Here is a 23,905-nt window from a genome sequence, read left to right on the forward strand (position 1 = left end):
GCTGAATATGGCTTTTTCTCCTTAGTAAAACAGAAAAGCTATAGGAAACAGGAGTAGAATGATTGCTTGGCATCCAAATTCAGTTTGTAAAAATTAGTCTTTAAGTGTTCCTACCAGTTTATAATTCCACATAGACACATCTTGGTTGTTGTATTTCAAGACGCTCCTGCTCTCTTGGTTTTAGGGTGACATTTTGCCCTGTAACCTCAGTGCTCTGAAAAGTTCAAGAAAAATAATTGATTTTCAGATTGGCCAGCTTTTCTTTTGCTTGGATGGGGTGATGTATTCTAAGCTCTTTACATATTGGAGCTGAAACCGAAAGTCTGTATCTGCTAATTTTAATTTTCTTCTAAATGTAATACATAGCCTCACTGATACATGCTAGATTTACACCGTCATTATTTCTACTGTTGTAATTTTTTCTTCTATTTTCCCTTGTTCTTATTGGAAACAAAATATTCAATCATCAGAAACTTCATAAGTCTCAGTTCCTCTGTTTTGGAAATCTCTTCATTTGCTGGATATTAATCAAAGGCTAAATAAATTCTAGGCAACCAAAAGAAACAAAGTGGAATAAATTTGCTGTATTGGAAGAGTCCAAGGTCTAGTGATGTAAACAGACAAGTATCACGACAAATAAATGGGCAGGGTGCTAAGAGCACAGAAAGGCAGATAAAGCAGACACCACATCGAGGAAGGTTCTGGGGCAAGTTTATGGAATTAAGATTAGTGTTGAACACGTGAAGTGGAGATTGAGGAGGAAGGAGAGAGGAACGTTGCAGCCGTAGGGGCACCCTGTGAAAGCATGAAGGATCCATGAGGCAGTGTGTGAATCTGCGGTGGAGAGGTGGGCTCTGCTAAGGCATTTGATTTTATCCTGAAATCTGTGTGGGAGCTATTGAAGGATACTAAAACGCCATATGTTTGGATTTGCATTTTATATTGAAGACTCCCACTGTAGACAGGAGGATGAGGTAGAATGTCTGAGACAGCAGAGAAGCTGGGCAAGGGGCTAAGACGTTTGTCGAGGTGAGAATTAGGAGGGTCTGGATTAAGGCAGTGACAAGGGGGTGAACTAAGGGGCACATATGTACGCTTCCAAGGTGCACATATTGTGTGTGTGTGTGTGTGTGTATATATATATATATGTATATATATATATAGTATATACATATATATACTATATATATATATGTATATATATATATATAGTATATGTGAAATCATATAGGAATTAATAAAAATCCAACTGAGTTTCAGGTTTCTGTGATTTTGATAACAGGGGAGAGGATAGTACCAGCCACTGGAATGGGGACTGAAGGGGCAGGAAGAACAGGTTATATTTGGAGAGAGAGGGGGAAGGACAATAATGATTTTTTTCCCTATATATTTCAAAAAATCCAAGAAGTATTTCTTTTTTTAAGTATTCTAAAACCCACTATATGGAGAGGGAAAGGTATAAAAAGAAGTTGCTGCAATAAATCAAATTATATAATTTTCTACTCTTGAATAGAAATTGGAAACCATCATCATAGCTAAGTTTCAAAATCAAATGTAATCTCTTGTTTTAGGCCATGAGCTTTCATAAAGAGGTCGTGATCTACTCTGCTATGGTGACTCCAGAAAGAACTTCTGGTTTTGGCTCTCCTATACAACAAATTATTGGGTAGGAAGACCTGGTTAAAAGGGTAAGAAAATAGGTGGTGGAAACATAACTATAGGTTAAACACTTTCTTTAATCACTTCCTGATTGATAAATGAAGGATCATCTTTTCACAATTAGGTAAGGAAATTTCTGACTTCTGCAAAAATTCCATCATACTTGGAACAACAGGAGTAGTTGTTCAGAATCATGAAAAAATCAACTAAAACTTTAAAGCAGCATCTAACCTAAGGCTACAGTATTATTTCTTTAGGCTAACAAGTAGAATTTAGTAGGTACTTAATAGTCAATGATAGGTATGTTTCCTCTCCACCAACTACTCTGATAATCATCGTCGTTAAGTAATTTCCTATAATATTGTTCATATGTCATTTGAGCTTTCTTCTTTGTTTTATCGTTATTTTGCATACTGTTTTTGTTTTTGTTTTTGTTTTTAGACTGTGAGCTTCCCAGGAGCAGAAATTAGTAACATATAATAGTTGCTCAGTTAAAAATAATCTTTCGGCAAACATATACTGAGTGTTCAGGAAATACAATATTATCACTGTCTTTAAAGAAATGGTGTGTTAGGGAGTAGATAAATTTAGACTGTGACTTCTTGAATAATCATGACCATCTTTTGAAAGGGATCATATTAAGTAAAGAATTAAACCAGATCCTCTGTCTTTGAAATTAAGAGAGAAAATCATTTTATTATGATCCATCAGAAAAAGCAGGCATTTTTGCTTTAAAAATAAAAACCTTCTTTGTTGACAGAACTCAAGTGGAAGCATATAATAAGTCACTAAAAATAATAGACCGAACTTTTAAAAAACCTAAGTGGATTGATATTGGAGCATACAAAATCTAGTCAAAAGAGATGTCCTGGAAATCTTTCGAATCACGTAATAACACATACAGGGATATCCTTACATTTAAAGTTCTAGTTTTTTGTACCATAATGAGAACTATATGTCTAATTATAACTTAATATTTGTCAAAGATAATGAGCTCTCTTTCACATTAAGCTATGCTTCTCTTTAAATATTGGAACTGTGGGGTTTTACTGATACTCGTTGTCAGTTGTGCATTGGCAGGGTCACCTCTGTTCTCTTCAATTCATAGAATGAGCGGAAACCATAAATTGAGCGTATACTGTATCAGTTAAAGGTTTACCAAACGAGTTCTCCTGGTTTCCCTTTCTCACTGAATGCATTCCCGCATGTTGGAAAAGATTTCTGAAGCGGAATGTATCCTGGTCTTTAGGCCTGAGGGTACATTATTTCAAGCATATCAGGCTGCCTGTTCTAGTGCCTTTTACATGGGAAACATCTAAAGACCCTGTTCCCTCACAAAGATTTCAATAAAAATCCAAATGAAATTGATTCCTCCTTTGGCTTTGTTTTGACTTTGGAAATAGGAATTCTGACATATTTATTCTCTTACATTGTTTTAGCTCCTCCAGCTAAACATAAGGAAGAAGGCACCACGAATAATTTGTTTACATAAATTGACACTGTCTTCTTAAAATCATGTGCCAGGTTTCCTTTTTATTAAAAAAAAATGTTATTGTAAATCCATTAATAGGTACTATTTAAGATCTATTATAAGATGTAAGATCCATTAATAACTAAAATTCATATAATATAAAAGTAATGCTCTCTTGCAAATATTTAATCTGTCCTAAGTTCACAGGGCTAACTTAAGTGAGTCTAAATGCAATGCTCCATTAATCATATAAATGCCATATGCCAACTTCTAATGAATATTTTTAAAAATCCCGCATTTTCTTGATCTTCTCCCCTTAATTTGTAAATAAATGTTACCTATCATACCTTAAACTTCAAGGGTAGATTTGTTGGTTTATTAATTCAAGTGGGATATCAGATCATAGAGGTGATTTGCCTCATTTGGGAATGTCATTTGGTGATTTTCTAATTAATGCACTACCATGAGCAAAGGCGACAGATTAACTATAGCATGAACAGGAACATGCTAATTCTTCACCGAAACTCTCAACAGTTGAGTCACATGCAGTTCCAATTATTTTGCATGTTTGGCAATCTTTCTTCCCCAGTAGAACAATAAACATTAACTCATTACTGTGAAGGAAGCTTATGAAAACATGGTTGACATAAATTACTCTCTATTAAAATTTTTTTTATTATAATGCCAGTTTTTCCTTTTGCAACGTGATAGAGTTGTATTTTATTTTTAAAAGAACATGATCAAACGTCCTCACAAATATTCCAAATTTGTCATGGGCCACTAAAATGTCAGATCTCTGATCATTTTGTTAATTCATTCTTTTTCAAGATGATATATGAAACATAGTAGGGAGTGGGATATATTATAATCTGAAATTTAGTACTTGAACAGGGACTTCTTGATGGTACTAAGGTGACTTGAAAAAATAACAATGCCTTTGTGTTCCAAATTTATTTTCTAATACCAAACATTCCTGGAAATACTTAATGTCCTTGTGTTTACAACTCTGATAGTTTTAACATGGGTAGTTATGCCACATTTTCCCTTTTTCGGTTTTACTGAAAACACAGATAAGATCATTGGACACTCTGCAGCCTTTTTAGAGGCAAAGCTGACGTCCGGGAAGGCTTTGGTGGGCGGCCTCCGCTGTCCAGTCCCCCTTGTGAAGGAACCTTCTGTCCTGCAGTGGGATTGCAGCTTCTTGGAAAGGGGAGCCATTTATCACAGTCCTAAATGAAAGCATTCTTTGAACACAAATGTCTTTTTCTCCCTTTGTCTAATTACTGAGAGGAAAAGTGAGAAGGAAATGTCAAAACAGAGAAACAGTGGTGTATAGAGAGAGCAGCCACTCTGGAGCTCAACCGGCTTTTGTGAGGGTCTGGGCGATTTGTCAAACGGTTGTGGCATAAGTCAAGCTCTGAGGTTGAAAGGTCTTGACCTAAGGAGTCCTGGAATCAGACAGTGTAAGCAAGGGGTCCGCTAGAATTTTCAGCTGTAGTGGAGATGAACAATAATGGGAGCTGGACATAACAAAACCTCATTTGCATAATTCAGGTAAGTAATTTTATTGAAACTGACAAGGATGTGACAGGCTAAGAAAGAGACGAGAACACACTCTTGCTGGGAACCACTAAAGCTCCTCAGTTAGGTATGTGAAAATAAATGACAGCTAATCTCTTCACTAAAAAAATCAGTAAACAATGCTATTTTACCCGGGACTCACCCATGACCTTTTGTCGAGCTGGCTATAGATTCTTTAGTTTAGTCTTCCAGAATATAGCAAATAGAATGGACTAAATTCAAATTATGTTTTAGACTTTAACTGATAATAATTACTTCTCTGAATAGGAGATCCTTCCAAGGCAGGTCTACATGAAGAGAGAGTAGAAACTTTTATAAGTGGATGGTTATCAAAGATTTGAGATCGATGCTATAAAAAAAACCCTTATTTTTACTTGAGAATAGGTTTTTTTGGGGAGAAATTTTAACTCGAGTAGCTTGTACTATGAATCTAAAAAAGTGAAATGCCTTTAGCATTTGAGCTTGCAGATATATGTTCAAGAGATTATATTAATCTTTACTAGCTGATCTTTTCAGCTGTTTTTGTCTTTCTGTTTCAAAAGGTGTGGATTTAAGGACCTGAATTTACTATTGATGTATATATTTTAAAAACTGGAATATTTAATGCCTAACTAATATGTACTGTTTTTGAATCTTGATAAAAATCTTATGACATCAGCAAAAATCTACAAATTAGATTTTTTGTGGCCTGGATATACCCATCCATAAAAAAAAGCAACAAAAATGGTAAGGTTATCAGTAAAAGGATTTCCTTATTTTAGATAAGAGAAACGAAATTCTTAAAAGCACTCTCTCTGTCCTATATTTGGCTTTGCTTTTATGTGTGGATCACCAGGAGATAGCTACATATCTTTTGTAAATCCAGGCTGCTCACCAGTCATTGGTGACTTTTATAGGCAAGGGCAGTAATGGATGGAAATAGTAATCAGGGTAGAGAAGAATGCTACTCAAACCTAGTTTGCCAGAGGAGAACCATGTCTGCTGTGCCCTTCAAACATGAAAAAAATGTGAAACCTACTTAGTCAGACACAAGTAGCAAAATTGTGAAGATTTTTGTGGGTAGCAAATACACAAATACTCTTTCTGCAGTATATGGAACACATATATAGTTTGACCAAAATGTGGATCATTCCATCGAATGGGAAGCAGTTGAGAGTTCTGGCTAGATCAAATGTGGATCTCAGTATTATAAGCAGTCTAATGCATAATTCATGAGGCTTAATGAATATTCCAATTCATGACAGCCAACTGGCTCCATAGGTCACACCTCCTAGTCTCATATAAATAAAGAATGAGATACTGGAAAGCATACCAGCTGAACCAAACTGAGTGCCAAAAACATGCATATTAATGAGGCACTATAATAGATACTTGACTCTTTGGAAGTGCCTATATTGGTTTCCAGCTACAGAGGGAAAGAAAGTTCACAATGTACCTTTAAACACACCATACTGTGTACCATAAAATGCAGCTCTTTCTATGAAATATGGAATGAAATTACACTGATGTGATTTCAGATTCAGTCATTAACTCCATAACATCCTCTGACACTTCCATCAACACTGAAACATTCTGGAAAGATCCCTACCCCCTGCTCCCATGTTCCTTTGCAAGACTCAACTTGGTAACTAGGGAGAGGAAGTCCTTCAACAGTGCTGTTCTTTTATGTGTTCTGTTTAGTCCTTGGATCAGGATGAATGGTAGCTCAGATGAATGCATTTGTGCCATTTTTCTTGGCCCCAGACTATGTTTCCTCACTACCATGACATCTGAACAGAAGGAGAAAACATCTCCCCTTTGTAGCAGGCTAATTTAATTTGTACCTTCCACCTAGGGGTAAATATGTTTGTCTGTCTGTCTGAACTTTTTGCCTACTTTCTTTTCTCACGGGAAACCCTACTGAGTCGAAAGCAGGAAATTGCTTAGTGCTTTAACTTTATTTTAAAGTAATTTAATTTTAAGTCTTCTCACACCCACCCTAAAGTGAAGCGACTGTTGGAACCCCCTCGGGATACCCTTAATGACTTCTGCATGTCTCCTGTGTCACAGATGTCAAAGGCTTGTTGTTTCAGAGGTGTTTTATCTTTCGGAATAGATGGTTTAAAAGAGATTGCTTTGGGTTTTACCCACAGAAGATGTGCATTCGTTTTAAAAGAATGAAGAAAAAAATCTTGCAGCTTTTACATTGACTCGCATCCTTCCAAATCTATATTACAAGCTATTGATTTTTACTTGATCTTAAGTTGATCTTGGGCATCATTTGTGGCTTGACCTTGTTTGATGTAGAGTTTGTCAAAGATTTAAAGTAGACTACCAAAAACCATATTTTTTTTTCCTAGACAAAATAGCAGGAATTCATTAACTCAAAAACTTTGAAATAGCTAGGCATTTGATCTGAATATTGTTACTGTTTCTCAGGGCCTCTGATGTGAGCCTCTCAAATGAAAATTATGGCAAGGAGCAAATAGTCTACTTATGAATAAAAGCTTTTAAATAGGGGAGAATTTCTTATTTACATGAAATGTACTTACCAAAATACAATTTTGTTTCTTTTCATTGTTGTGATAGTTTTCAAATGCACTAAGAAAAATATTGCCTTTTTCTTATGTTTATAAGAACACATTCTCGTTAGTTCCCCTTTCATGGTACTTTTATCTCTCTATACCACTTTTCATATGTAGAGATGTAACTACAATTAATAATTCCATGTTATAAGAAATAAGACATCTGCGACATTGCATTATAAGCAGAACTTGTTTAAAAGAGAAAATAACTTTGTTAAAATTATTTTATTAATTCCTATTTAATGTAAAAGACCATTCTGAAATATATTATTAACTTATAATACAGGAGTCTTTAACTACTCATGGCCAGACCAATCTTAGTTTTTGGTACCATACCATAATAAGTTATATTTTCATGCATACAATTTAAAAAGAATACCAATTTAATGATAAATTTGTATTAGTTGAGCTGGAATTCTGAACTCTATGAGTTAGATCACAAGATAATTAAACATATTAAAAGGATCTTATGTTATTGAATAAATACATTTGAAAATTTCTTAGATTAAAGTAAGTATTTTCATGTGAAGCTGCATATTCAAAAACATATGGAGAGATACGGCTTTTTCTAAAGAATTCATAAGTAAGAATATTACAGTTGGGTATAAGAATTTTTCAGTGGCTCCAGAAAGTCTGACTTTTGCACTTCAGACCCAAGTTTCTTCAAAATATGTCAAAACCCTTTTCAGTTCTAAAATTTTCATTGGACAACTTTATTTCTAAAGCATTATTTCTGATAAGGAAACCAAATCTAGTTAGTATGATTTAAATTAATAAGAAATTTGAGAATTTGATTTGTTGCTAGCAAAATTTCTCATCTTTTTGGGGCTCTAAACTGGCACAAATTGCTGTGGAAGGAGAGAGGTATCTCTGGCTTAATAATGTGGACTTTCCCTCTGAATCCAGAAATGGTACCTCAGGGCTAGCCCCTGTGCATTACAATCTAAACCTGGGATTGGCCAGATATTTCTGGCCAGGTAATAAATGGCCAGGTAATAAATACTTTAGGGTTTGGAAATTACTATGGTCTCTGTCATATATTTCTCACTGTTTTATTTTCTATACAACCCTTTACAATTTTGAAAGTCGTCCTTAGCCTCAGGGCCATGCAAAAACAGGCCACGGGCCAGATTTGGATCACTGACCCTAGTTTATGAACTCCTAATCTCAGCTTTTAAAACCTGATTTCATGTTGCAAAACATGCGCTTATCCTCAGACACTTTGTTACACAGAGGAGCATTTCAAGCTCAGGATTTCTTTCTTATTTTATTCTGTGCTATAATTTATGGAAGAGTAGCTTAACTGTAAGTCTTTATATATTCTAATTGGTGGACTTAAAAATTTTAACTTCCAGTACTCGTTCACAACAGTCCAAGAACTGCTACCAGGTATCTTACTTATACATGGTATTCTTTTGTCAGAAAGTTGAAATCGTGGTGGTGGCGACAGTGGGGATTCTGGACAACCTTCAACAAAGCATTAGCTTTTCTACATTGCTGCAAAGTGAATGAGTCTATGTAAACTTTTCTTCAATGCACTTTAAGATAAAACACTAGCAGGTGCAATACTATATTTATTTTACTTTTGGAATTTTTCTTTAACACACATTTAAAGCCAAAGTCTTTTAATTTTAAATAACACAAGATCTCAAAGACTTCAGGGTATTTTTCTAGTAATTACTTCAAATTTATCAGTAATCTTTATCTCTAATCTTTAAACTAATATGATGTAGATTCCCTCTGACATACCCAAAATAGTATGTTTGCAAAGGTGAAACTCTCCTCTTTGTAGGAATGCCTTTCTTTAAATGAAAGGATTTGGATGAAGTGAGAATTGTCTTTAAAATAGCAAAATACATTATCCAGTCTGCCTTCCTCACCTTCATCATCAACTTGATGACTGCGCTTTTGGGCCAAATTTTCTTTAATCCCACCACATATGCTTTGTTCCCACGCTGCCTGTCTCTCCCGCGTTCTACACTCATCCCATTCTCACGATTCTCCCTCTCAGTGTCTGGGGATGGACTGCTCACCGAACAAATGCAGAATGTGAAATAGAGATGCACCATGTGATGAGGGGAAGAGAATTTTGCCTTTGGGCAGGTTGTTATTTTAAATGCAGTGCTAAAGATATTTTTTTCATTTTACAGTAATACTTAGGCTCTAACATTTTGTCTTAATACAAAAGAGGTCATGGTCTAATGGCCACAGGGTTGATTCCTACCTACAGGAGAAATGCAAAGGCTACTTAGACCCTGCTGAAGGCGGTGGGGAATAAGAAGGGAGTGAATCTAATGGGGAGTCTCTACCTTAGAAGTAGAAGAATCATTTAGCATCAGGCAAAGAACTGTAAGGATGAATATTTAGTTGGTGGCTTATCCATGACCTTTGCTTTTCTCAACAAAGATGATTTTGCGCCTACCATACGCACGCCAGGGATGGCTTTTTGGGTCCAGGGATAGAACATGAATAAGACTGTCTTGGGGCACCTGGGTGGCTCAGTCGTTAAGCGTCTGCCTTCGGCTCAGGGCGTGATCCCGGCGTTCTGGGATCGAGTCCCGCATCAGGCTCCTCTGCTGGGAGCCTGCTTCTTCCTCTCCCACTCCCCCTGCTTGTGTTCCCTCTCTGGCTGACTGTCTCTCTCTCTGTCAAATAAATAAATAAAATCTTGAAAAAAAAAAAAAAAGACTGTCTTTGCCACCAAGTATCTCTGAATCCTTTCTTCCATCTTGATTGGCTTTTTCCCCCACACTCTTTCAAATCCTGTCTCTACAGTCATCACAAAGTGCTCCCAGATCCTAAAATATGTATAATTTACTTCAAGTCCTGTAAATATCATGGTCTTGCAAGTATAGTACTTACTGTAATCATGAGTGAGTTTGGCTATTTCTTCCATTAACTGGGATAGGAGTTTAAAAAGTCTACATTAAAAAATGTGTGTGTAGGTCCATATGTGCACTATTCTGTCAAAGGACCCATAGCTTTTTTCTGGGTCTCAGAATTCCATAATCCAAAAGAGATTAAGAGACAGGGAATTAGACTTTCATTTCTTTAAGGTTTTACTTATTTGCCATGAGAAATATAGTATTATCGTGAAAATAACATTATCACACCTAATAAAACTAAAACTTATTTCTGAATATCATCTCATGCCTGATCCATTTTCAATTCCCAGATATACCCCAAATATGCTTCACACCATCCACACTGTCCTTCAGTACTTTTTTGATGACGCTCTGATGTGCTGAATGGTCCACCAGCAGGGATTTCCCACACTGATGGGAATATTCTGCTCCCCCGGGTCCCTGTGTGAAAGAGTTGTTTTGAAGCTGATGAAATGAACTTTTAATAGCAGGATCAAAGAACCTTTTTTGTCAGATAAGGCAGTGAGTTCATCACTGCACAATACAGAGCTTTGGAATTACCGTGCCACCCATCCTGGACTCAAATTTATTGTTCCTGGAAGATAACTGTCCAAAGTGGATGAGGACAGAGTTCGGGGACTTCCTTGAGATGACAAAAAAAAAACAGGATGTCTGACTGTTTTTGTGCTTCCTTTTTAATAATTATTTGATATTTGACAGATATTGGCTTAAACTTGCTTTCAGTATAGAATTTTACTTTGTCGAGAGGCTCAGAAGAAAAAAAAAGAAAAATTGGATTTATTCATTCTAACTCTGACTTCTTTTAGTATACATAATAAATACTTGATTACATCAATACCAAAATTCATACACATGACACAAAATAAACAAATAAGTACATATAAAATTTACTTACAGATCTGTTTATTTTCGATGCCAACCAGTAGCAGAATATTTTTGGTATGGTCAGATTAATCCAGCCTCTACAAACAGTGTGTGGAGATTGATAGATTTTTAGATATTGGCACATGTACATTTATAGCTATTGACAAAGCTTAACTCTTTTCAAGAACATTCCAACTAATATTGGCATTCTGTTTTATCCGTTGACACTCAACATGATGTACTGTGAGGACTTTAAGACTTTCAGTGTTTGACTAAGCTTTACAGTCATTAATGTTTAATCACTTACAATTCAGTAAGCATTGTACTTTCATTTTTTATGTGGCTTGTTTATCTATGTAAAGTAAATCAACAGTGCTTTCCTGATAGTCTCCCAGTCCGTTTATAATCAGTCCCATTTAGTGATCAGTGATGAATATGGACACAACTGCTATTCGGAATTACTTCATTGTTCCATACAGATTCTGAATTCAATTCCCCCTCACAATAGTTATAATAAAAGTGAATACCGGCCAAACTCTCCAAATCTATGAGCACCTTGGTGGGTGTTTTTTTTTCCTAACATACTGTTTAAAGTCTGTTGTATGTTCACGCACTATTTCTGTACTCTAAATAAGAAAAATGGTTACATTAAACAGTGTTTTGGATGAAAGAGATTTTTAGCCATCGAGAGAGTCAAAATTTTGTAGTGCTCATCCTTAAGGACGAGTACAACTCGCTCCCTGGAATGGTTACCCCGAGGAAACAATGACAGAACCTTGAACCATAGTTCTGCACATGCCACTGCAATGAATGCACACTATTGTGTCATCATCATCAGGGCACTAGTGAGAGACAAAATGCACTTGGCCAAGGCTAGGGGAAATGGGGACACAAAGAACCCAATTCAAGCAAAGCATAGTGGGTAGAGGGCACATTTGTCGAATTTTAACAGACTCCTGGCATTTGTGTTTACTCTTTGTTTACATTTGGGCTTTTGCAGAAATGCTCAAGTGATTTTGCAAGTCCTCTTTGTATATTAAGAAACTGAAAATGTAGATAAAAGCACAGTTTGTTGCTTAAGGAAATTTATTAACGTTCTCAGAAATATTTTTAAAAACTGGTTTCAAAGAAACTAAGAAACAATTGGAAACTATTCATATAACAAATAAAAATGTCATTTCCTTTTTACAGCTCTACAAATGGAAAAATACAGTTCTGTTTTTCCCTTTCGTGAAACTGGCCCTAAGTGTGAACAAATAAGCCACAAGCAGGCTGACAGATACTCAGTAATACTTTATTGCTGTTAGAGTGCCGCCGTCGTGTCAGATATCATAGTCTCCATTCATCTGTCTATATTTGCAGGAAAAAAGATTCTCATGTGTAGTTTTTTTTTTTTTTTTTTAAGTCTGAATGCATCGTTTATTCTGCACTGCCTATTTTGAATACATACTCATCTTTTATTGGCATATGACTCATGGTCACTGAAGATGATGATATGTCAATAAGCAGAAAATCTGAAAATTAGACCCACTGTAACCTTTGAGAGACTTAGGTAAAAGGCGGAAGCCGAAGTGTCTGTGTGCTGACTGAAAGGGCGGCCATAACTGAAATGCCCGTAAGGGAATGACGCAGCTGGCTTCCCGCTGCCCTTACCAGGTTTGGCTGTGGAGTAGAGTTGCCTGGAGTTGTCCCACTGCATTCACTTCAGCCTCAGTGCATAGGACTGCCTGGGAGGTCAGCTGCCAAAGTCAAACATAAGGCCCATTCTTGGAGACATTCTCTGGACTTCCAGGCTGATTTTCCAAGGGCCTTTAGACGTAGCAATGCCTTAGCTCATGTGCTCGCTGCTTTGCACGTGGATGTCTCTGAGGCACATCTGTGACTCTTGTTGTGTGCCAGTATGGGTTCATTTTTGTTTGCTTCCTCTGGATCAGTGAGTCTTAGACTTGTCTGCATCAGCAACTCCTGGGAGTTTGTTACCAATTCAGATCCCTCGGTTCAGATAGGTCTGGACAGGATCTCGGTTATCACTGGGCCTCATTTTGAGAAATCACTATTCTTTTTTTTTTTTTTTAAGATTTTATTTATTTATTCGACAGAGATAGAGACAGCCAGCGAGAGAGGGAACACAAGCAGGGGGAGTGGGACAGGAAGAAGCAGGCTCATAGCGGAGGAGCCTGATATGGGGCTCGATCCCATAACGCCGGGATCACGCCCTGAGCCGAAGGCAGACGCTTAACCGCTGTGCCACCCAGGCTCCCCGAGAAATCACTATTCTATCAATGGTGATAAAGAAGGAGAAATTTCTTTTAGATTTCTCTTTTCAGTGAATTTGCAAAAAGTCACATCACTTATCTGGAATACTGGAAAGTAACCCAGTTAATTAAATCTTTATCAAATGGAGACTAAAGCACTGTTAGAAGTCACATTAAAATAATTTTGTTCTGCATAATGGTAAAGTTGTGGAGCATGTCCCCTTATAATGCAGGGAACTGATTTGGTAAGTCATACATGTCGGAGAGGTCTGAAACTCTAAGGAAATACTTTATGTGTCACCAGATCATGGCTATCTGACTACTCACTTGTTAGTGCTGAGGAGGAGTGAATTTTTTTTTTCCTTATTTGTTTGTTCATCTGCTAGGCAAATACAGGGTGTCATGGTTGATTTAATTTTTATTTATTTTATTACTAAAGAAATCCGTATTTCTTTTGCTAGTTGGTCATTTATATTCCTGCTTCTTTAGATTGTACTGGATATCATTTGCCCATTTTTTTCCTTCCCATGGAGCATTAGATTTGATTATTGGTTTGAAAGAGGTCTCAACATATTTATTGTATTTGTTGAAAATTTTTGCTCCTCTTAGATTTTAAAATGGCATAGCAGATGTTGCTAACTAAACCAGGATGAAGTTTTGGAATCATCTCAGCACATCAATCAGACTGCAACTATCAAAAGATAGACATTTTGCTCAAATTGAAACAACCTATTTAATACTCCTGTTATATCCTTTAAATTTTTGTGTTACTTTTCAGTGGTTTTGAGATTAAGTAACATTTTTTAAAATGCACTTAAAGTAGTTTCACTACTATGGGAATTATTTCTCTTCAAATTTAAAGAACTCTTTGGAAAGTCATTCTGGCCCTGGAGTCTTTTGTAGAATATATATATTCTCTGTCCAATAATTCCAAATAGTTTACTTCTGCAGTTTGCTCTGTCTGTTGACTTTTGTTTGCTTTTGCTTTCAACGGTGCCAGGTTCCTGGGCTTACCATCCTGGGACTACTTTAAATTAATTTTAACCTTCTTTCTTCTGGGTTCTAAAAGAACACAGTTAGTGGCCGTTTTGGATACATAAAACTAAGTTAATCAAGAGTAGATATAGAAATTAAAATTTTCATATTCAAAACTTAGAGCAAAATTTCAGGCACTGTATTAGACTTCTCTATGCCTGTAGACATCCTGGCCTCCTTGCTGTTCTTAAAAATAACTTAAGTCCACTTCAACATCATGGCCTTGCACTTCCTATTCCTTCCTCTTAAAATGGTCTTACCCTAGGCTTCACATGCATGGTTCACCCTATCTTTTCACTGAAGTCTCTGCTCAAATTTGATCTCCTAAGAGAGCTTTAAAAAGACTCCCTATCCATGTAGTATTCTGCTTCATTTTTCTTTTTTTTTCTTTTTTTTTTTTTTTAAGATTTTATTTATTTATTTGACAGAGATAGAGACAGCCAGCGAGAGAGGGAACACAAGCAGGGGGAGTGGGAGAGGAAGAAGCAGGCTCATAGCAGAGGAGCCTGATGTGGGGCTCGATCCCACAACGCCGGGATCACGCCCTGAGCCAAAGGCAGACGCTTAACCGCTGTGCCACCCAGGCGCCCCTGCTTCATTTTTCTTGATACCATTTTTCATTATTTAACAATTATTCTATTTTATGTAATTAATAATTCCTATATGTATTGATATGTCCCTCTCTATATGTTATATGCACAGTGGTGTCTCCAGCTTTTAAAGTATTTATTGAATTAATAAATGCATAAGTAAATCTGAAGTAATAAACTTAAATTCTATATAGATCTCTTTTAAAATAGTTTTTATTTTCAAATCTTAACCAGTATGAGATAATATCAGCAAAATACAGGACTGGGCAATAAGTATGAACATTCTGAGTATAAATTTATCTTGGTGCTCTGAAACTCAAGCAAATTGTGAATAGTAATAAAAACTACTAATAATTAATATTATGTTAATTCATTAATGCCTACTTGATATCATAACTAAGATGATTGTTAGACAATTATCCTTTCATTCTTCATGTACATAAAATCTTTAATTCAATGCTCTGGGCACTATCCATATACCTGCAAAAAAAGACTATTGATTATACAATTACAGCCCAATTGTTGCCTTTGTTTAAAAAAAGAACCACATCCCTCATTTCTTATTGATATAAACTATGTTAAATTTCCCAGAAGTAAACTAAAATGTAATACTTGACATTGGGCTACTTAGGCTACTCAAATTCTTTCTTGTATTAACTTTTTATGATTGGCTTTTTTTCAGCTTATCAAATAGAGATTGATTTCCTAGAATTATTAATATTTGGATGATGGTGCAATGGTTGTGTTTTCTGACAGCTTACTATTATGTGTATTGCATGTGTGTGAGTTGTAGATAAAAATATTAAAGAAATCATCTCTCTCTAGATATATTTATATATGTATATATATACACATATATATCTTATTTCTGCATTTTTGTCTGATAATGAATGCTATTACTATTCCATTCTATGAACTCTATTCTCTAAACCCCCTATTTGATTGCCTTTATTATTCATTTGATAGTTAATTGTCTTGTGTTAAATATATTTCCCATGTATCATTTTAACTAGGTAGTTAGTTCTTTAGGATAGACACCATGACTTCTTCTTCTTAATTGGTATCCCCCAGTGTCTAGTACAATGTCTAAGACAGTGCCTAACATGTGCTAGGCAGTAAACATTTTTCTTAGGAGTTTGACTTATTTGAGTTTGATCTATAGCTTTGTGTCCCCATGACTGCCATTATTGCTACTGATGTTACCATTCGTAATATTAAGTGCTTATTTTTGAGTGCTTACTATGTTCTAAGATTGTGGTAAATACCCTCAATACATTTTTTTTTTTTTAAACCTGAGTCTCACACTGATTTTATGATGTAGGGTCATTTTACAGGTGGAAGAACTGGGCTGTAGAGAGACCATCACTGGTCACTTAGCTTTTAGGTCTTGATCAAGTTCTGCTTTAAATTCAAAGTCTTCCCTGGACTCAGCATCCAGGTCACCTTCCTGAGCACTCAAACCCTGTATCTCTAAAAGGAGAGTACACTAATAAATAAGGACCTTGACATGTTCCATCTTTTCGTGGTGACCACCAACTGTTTCTCGGTCTTCTCTCTTCTCCTTTGTCTTTCAAGAGGAACAGAAAAATATCGTTTCACATCTTGAAAATATTATGATACATCAGTTAGAAAAAAGGAATAAAAAGTCAAGAAACAAAAGTGTGATAAACATTAATAAAAGCTGATTTGGAAAGGAAGTCTTTTCCCCAAGCCCCAAATGATAAAAGAGTAAGAGATTAGCTTAGGGTGGGCAGGTTAAACTTATTTTAAAAGGGCTTTGATTAAACTTGCACTCTTTTGGCCTTTTTTATGGAAATACAGAATAAAATAAAAACAGCATCAAACATAAACAAAACAAGTAGGCTTCTTTATGTCAGTAAACTTATTTAAAATGTTCCTTTTATTGTCGAATGCAGTGAAATATCTTTGCATCTTTCCAACTGTGTTTTTCCTACCCCAAGGGAAAATCACTTTGAAGAATGCGGCAAATTATTTTGTATACTACATCCAGGGCTACTGAACCAGAAGAATAAGGACATACTGCTTGTGAGTTCAGCTGGATCAATAGCTCAGCCCTGGGATTTGCTCGTCTGCTAGATACTGAATGAAAAGCACTAAGCTGCCAGTTTGTACCATGGATATTTAAGACCCCAATGCAGCCAAGAGACGTTTTTCATAAGACAGAAAGCAACTTACCTGTAAAATGTTTAGATATATGAGCACACAGCGTACAGAAAGTATGAAATGTACTTGGCACGTCATGTAGGAAATTCTCTTTCTGTCCTATTACTCAAGAGAAAGAGCACACACACACACACACACACACACACACACACTCACATACTCACACACACTCACACACAGACAACTATACATAGAAAGATGTATTTGTAGAATGCCTTTATTCCAGAGGCCTCAAAGCACTCCACAGACATGATCAAATTCATTCTCCTATATCTGTGAATAAAAAGTGAGTGGTTGTGATTACCCACTTTTTCTTGCTGAAGAACGGCTGGTCATACAGGGTTGGGAGCCAGTCTGCTGGATCTCTCTTTGCCAGGTGCGCTCTTCACCATTGGATAATGGTTGCATAATGTATGTGCGATTGGACGAGTCATCGGATCGGAGTTCTGACAAGTTGTCCTTCCTGTGTGCTATTCTGCAACTCCAAGTTTTTCCTCAGTAAACATCCCTTTGGTCTTAGTATCCCAGCAGCGAGAGTCACAAGCAGGCCTATTAGGTAGGAAAGCAGCAAGAAGATATTAGATCCAGGCTTTCATGCTTAGCTTGAGATCTCGGTGGTACTGTCACTGTTCTGAACATAAAAGGCTCCCCAAAGTGGTATTTAGAAATTGCCATGAGGAAAGGGGCAATACAAATAAAGAATTAAAAATGCAAAAATAAAAGTCATCCAGCTGAAAAATAGATATGCACTGAGGCAACGAGAAGTTTCTGGCAGTCGGCTGTGCTTGTTATTCTACTCTCCCGTCCACAGTCAGAGTCAGCACAGGCAATCCAGAACGATAGGATAAGTGAAAGCTTTCTATAGCCCATTCAGGCCCAGTGGCCATCCTGAGGACTGAGGAGTGCTTTCCTGGCATGGGGCCCAGCCGGGATGTGCAAGAGAAGGGGTGCTACCACTTGAATCGCTTTGTGACCTAAAAGTGGCCCTTCCCTCTGGCATTTTCCTCGATGTCTGCTTCTGCTTCAAGCAGTGATGCGGTGACTCAATGGACATAAATAATGAAAAAGCAAAGTGTGAAAATGTTTGGGAAGACAACTCCTTCCACTGAAGTGAAAGGAAAATTCGGCTGTGGTTTCATAATCTACCTGCTCATTGGCCTCAGGAGTTTGGGTCTGACCATCAACCCAGGAAGGAAGGAGGGATCTCCTTTTCTCCTTTCTTTCTTTTAAAGAAATGGTTCTTTGATCCTTTTTAAGGAGGTGATTGCTAGAAATTGGCTATCCCAGTGTTGAAAAAATAATCTTGGATCATGTAACTGTCAATCTTGTTCTCTATTCGAAATATTGTTTCAAGAAAGAGTGCCCACAAGTGGCTGAGAAGCAGCTCACCCAAATGGTTATTGTAGCAGGATCTCAGTAATCCAACAAAGGCCGAGTCCAGATTTCTGCTTAACCTGTTAAACTGTCTAACCTTAGGTAAATTGCATAATGTCTCCAGGCCTGAGATTTCTCCTCAAAAAATAACCAGTAATAATGTTTATGTCATATGGTTGTGGTGGGGATTAAATTAGATACTGTCTATAAATGGCTAAATTCAGTGCCAGACATTAGGGAAGCCCTTAATGAACGGTGTGTAATCGGTACTTCTTGATGGTCCAACTTTTTTCTTTCCCTACCCCTGATAAAAACTTTCGAATCAGTGGATTGTCAAAAATTGTTCTGCCTATGGCAAGGACACGTTGACATGCATAACATGGTTGTCTTTTGAGGGTTTCTTCTCACAACTAGTTTTTGTTGACTTTTGCATGCTAATTCTGAATGGCGTAGTCTACCTTGATAGGAACCAAATGCAAACAAAAAGGGAAAAACCAGAATTGAAGTGGAAAAGGCCAAATTGAAAAGAATGCCTGGGGAAGAGGAAGTCCAAAGTGTAATAGGAAATCCAGCTCCATGCCGAAGCATGTGGGATGGAGGTTAAATACCAGGGAGAGACTCAGACGCCACCAGCTCCCAAGCTTCCCTCTGACACTTCCTGTTTATGTGGCCATTGGTAAATCATTCAGCTTCTCTAAATTTCCCCTTTTATCCGCTTCAGAAATGTAAGAATATTAACTACATCGGAGGGCGTTGGAACTATTAAACAAGGATCAGATGTCTCAGTTACACTGAGAACTTTCTTCTCTATCTTCTCTTTGGAATAATATTCAACACGCTGTGTGGCCAGCTCATTCACATCACTTGACATTGTAAAATAAAGATGTACACGGTATAAACAAATAGAGGGCTAAAAAAAAAAAGTTAAACATTTTTAGGTATAAAATAAATTACTTAAGTAAAATCTTAATGTCTTCTATTCTATTATTTATTTAAATTCCCCAAACAAAATGAAGTGGTCAATTTGGTACTAAGTCTGAGAGTACAACATTCCAGCCCTATCCACCAGCACACTGTGTTTTTACCAATAAAATTTGAAGACGTCAGCACAGCTAAATAAAGGCATTTGTACCAATACCCACTTCAGCCATATTTGTTGGCTAAACATGGACCCCTGACTGGTTTTTATTGAGAAATAGGATTGAAATCCTAAGGAACAACCAGCTCATCAATACTACATAACACTGTTTTTTTAAGTGGACAGCGAATTGTGCTGAGCTCAAACACTATTTAGCCCGGTAAATGTTCCATAAAATAAAGCCTTCTTACCATGCTTTCAAATATCGTAAGGAAAAATGCTATAAATGATAAAATATTTTAAATGGCATTGGAAATGTCCACTACAGGCTTAAAGAATGAACACTGGAAATAAGAGTGTTACAAATAGACTTTATCGTTTAGCTTTATGGATAGCACAGCATTTTTTTTTTTAATGTAAAACTATAGAGACTGGCCATTAGTATCCCAGTGATCAATCTCTAAGTTACCTGTTGTTTTTGGAAGTACAAAAATTTTCATAAAACTGCTGATGTCAATATAGCTTTCAGGCATAGGAAAGTAATTAGGTTTGATTGCTAAAGCAGACTACTTCAAGTAAAAGATTACTTGGATCTTACCTTTAGTTAAATAAAAAACTTAAATAATTTTAGGTTGGGATGGGAAAATTTTTTCTGCTTGTTCTTCTAAGTTTCACTAATTAAACTTCTATTTCTAATTGATAAAACATTTTTAAACAACCGGCAAAATGTCACATAAAAAAGCTCTTTTCTATATTAGCAGAAAATGTAATTCAATACAAATTATTTTGGAAAATTTAGAGCCAACGGTCTGGTTTAGTTTTAATCAGGCATCAAATATGCCTTTGCCAAATGGGAATGGAGAGTATTTAGATCAGCTGATATTTAAAATAAATAGGGTGATCCAAAAGTAAGTCAAAAATATTTTATAACATAATGTAATTGGCTTTTTCCAGTTCTTTTTAGTTGTATTAGTAATTTGGTGGCAAAATGATGATTTATATGTATAAATAAGATTCAAGCATGCATGGGATTTCTGGTAGCCATTATGATGACATAAACCTTTCTGAAATGTCAGCTTGGGGCCTAGGATTCAAACATGTATCACAGCCGAAAATAGTGACTGGAATTTTTCAACCAGAAATTTTTCTGTGTATTAGGAGAGTCTTCTACAGTTTTACTTCCCTCTTCTCATGCTTTATTTATTTTATAAGAAAAAACCACAACTTTTCCCCTAAGTTTTGTCCACCCAATTCTCTTATATTTCTTCTGTGAAAGAAATCCTAGTCTGTTATTGTCACTTTATAAAAATGACACATTTCAATATAAATAGTTAATGTGTCATTTCAGAATCATGTACTGAACCTTTTCCTTCCACCAGTGCCATTCTGCCTTGCTCTCTGCTCTTGATGGGGCACTAAGGAGAGGACACCCTGTCCTGAATGTCGTGAATGTCATCTCACACTATCTGGGGTTTCTATAGTGTCCTATCACAGTTGACCTCTGCTCACTATATCTAGATATTTCTATGAGCCCCTGAATTTGACCGTTGGTGGGGAGTCTGTCTTTTAGTCCTGATCTCACATCTTTCTTCTCTCCCTTGAACCAAAGTGATTGTTCCCTTTGTCTTCCCTTAGGTGAGAACTTGTCTCTGTTATGTTCTTTTTATCCCCCTGTGACTTTCCTTGAAATTACCCTCTCTTTCTGGGATAAATAAATGTGATAGCTTAGTGTTGGTAGCAGAAAGTGCACTGATTTAATGTTTTCAAAATTATATTTCCAGAACATTATAATTGTATAAGGTACCGAGGTAGGTTCTGGGAAACCAGGATGAAGGGGCACATCCCCTGCCTTCAGAGAGTTGCCAGTTTACTGAACAGACAAGAACATAAGATAAGCCCTGGGCTATGGGCCAGTGGAAGGGGAAGCTTTTTAGGAGTATCATTGGAATTAAGACTTAAAGTTCTCCTAAATTTACTTTCTAGATAGAAGGAATAATACGTTCAAAAAAGCCCAGGAGAGCATGTGGTACGTGAGAAATGAGTTTAGTATGGTTGGAACTTAAACCATGTGGGGGAAATGATTGGAAATGATTTGGATAAGTGGGCAGGGCTCCTTTTGGGCATTTTTAGTGTCATGGAGCCTGTCGTCATTCCAAGTCATGCAAGCATTTCAGACTCAGATTTGCATACTTAGAAGGTTACTCTAACCATAGAGTGAAAAATAAATTGAAGGTGAAGGTTGGAGTTGGGTGAGAAGAATTAGACTTCAGGGGGCTGGAGCAGAGGCTACTGAATCATCCAGGTGTGTGCTAAATGGCTGTCAAAGATCGAGTAAATGCGAATATTTTTGGAAGAGGTGTCAGTAGGTTTGGGGGTTGATGACATGTGGAGGTTAGTTAAAAGTGAGAAGTGACCTGACTTCTGGGCATCTGGCTTGGACGATTGAGTAAATGTCTCTCTCCCCCTACAATTCGGAATAAGAGAGGAGTTTGGTGGTGGATTTGGTGGGAGAGGTGAATGAGATCAAATAAGTTTGAATTTGTGAAATTTGGAGTGTGTGTGGCAGGACCCAGTGGACATGTCTTAAGGAGTCAGTTAAATACATAAAACTGGAGTTTTGTACACTTAGTTTAAGGTGTTTAAAAGTTGTGTACAGTGGCACACCAAGGGTGAACTGTGGGGGCAATCCATCCTGGGTAAACGCAATAAAAAAGGCATTGGTTGTGGAATTAAAAATGAAAACAAAACTAATTAAATGTCAGGCTGCTCTGACAATTCAGAAGAAAGCCATTGAAAAAATTCTCCCTGAAAATATCTTTTGTTTGTCTAAGCTCTAAGCAGTTGTGGTTGTCCCATTTATAAAATCATGGTGGACATGCACCAAGAAGACTACAATATTACAGACATTTTTGTTGTGGAAATCCACAATTGACCAAACAAAATTTCTGAAATTGGCAATTAAAATAATCAGTGGTGTTATTAGGGCAATCCAACAGCATTTAGAAAAGGAATCTGGGGAGATGAATGCTGAATTGGGTTACAATGGAAACATAAAAGACGTAGCTATAGATAATGTAAATCTGAATTTATTCAATAAATTTCGGTAATACATACAGGTCTACCTGATGTACTGATCCTGGGTTATCTCTCTAACTTCACTGTCACCGCTAATCACTTCACTCACATTGATTTTTTTTTTTTTAATGTTCCTCATTCCCTGCTCCCTTGGGGTTTCTACATTTCTCTTCTCCTGGAATGCTTTCCCCCTCATATAGTCATGACTTATTCCTCATTTTTTCTTCAGCTCTCTTACCAAATTTCTTCTTCGTAGTGAACTCCTTCTTGCTTACCCTATCTAAAACCATACCTCCCACCTCCACCACCCATTTGCTACACTCTTCCTAACTCCTTAGCACTATCTAATGTCGATAGATTCGATTTGCTTTTTATTTGTTCTTTTGTTATCAAATTCCCCTGAAATATGGGAGTGAACAAGAATTTCTTCTTTCATTTATTGTATTCCAGTTTCTAGAGGCTCACAGGCATAGAGTAGTTACATGAAAAATATTTGTTGAGTAAAAAGAGGAAAGATACTGCATGACTTGTGAAAGTTTTATAATAAAGAAAACATATATTAATATAAATAATAGACCTTTTGTGGTGGAAGGGCCCATGTCTTAATTACTTTCACGGTGCCTACCTCAGTTTCTGCACAAAAAATATCAATAAATGGGGTGATCGTATTTCCTGGTTTACTCCTGTGGTCTCAGCATTAATTATTAATTGCACCTCCTTTAATTTTCACAAGTGTCTCAGGATAATAGTATGATCTTCCAATCAATAAATGTTTGATGAATGAAATATCGCAGACTACTGTGGAAAAGTAGAGCTGTTTGAAGTATACCATACTTTCCAACTATCCCCTCAGTTAATTATGCATTTAATTGGGTGAAGTACCCAAAGAAAATAGCTTAATATAATTTTTTTCTGATTTTATGTTCTGTGGCTGTCTTAGCTTTATATTTCCACTGAATTATGTAATATATATGTATATATATATATATATGTAATATATATATAAAATACATTGAATGGTTCAATTCACTCATTAAGTATTTACTGAGCCCCTACACTGTGTTTGGTCCTTTAAGGAGGTCCCTGTCTGGTAGGGTACTAATGGAATTTTAGGGCCAATATCATAAATGTAAGTAGTTAATATTTTTAGAAGCCTTTTGAGAAGAGGAAACCATGCTTTTAATGCAAATAAGAAAAATAAAAATAAAATTAACTGAAACTGGAATCTTCTAAAAACAATGATGCTCTTAAATGTTTTCTTAACTCTGCCCTACTATAACCCTCCTCCCC

This window comes from Ursus maritimus, unplaced genomic scaffold (assembly GCF_017311325.1).
Source record: "Ursus maritimus isolate PB19 unplaced genomic scaffold, ASM1731132v1 scaffold_5, whole genome shotgun sequence".
Lineage (NCBI taxonomy): Eukaryota > Metazoa > Chordata > Mammalia > Carnivora > Ursidae > Ursus > Ursus maritimus.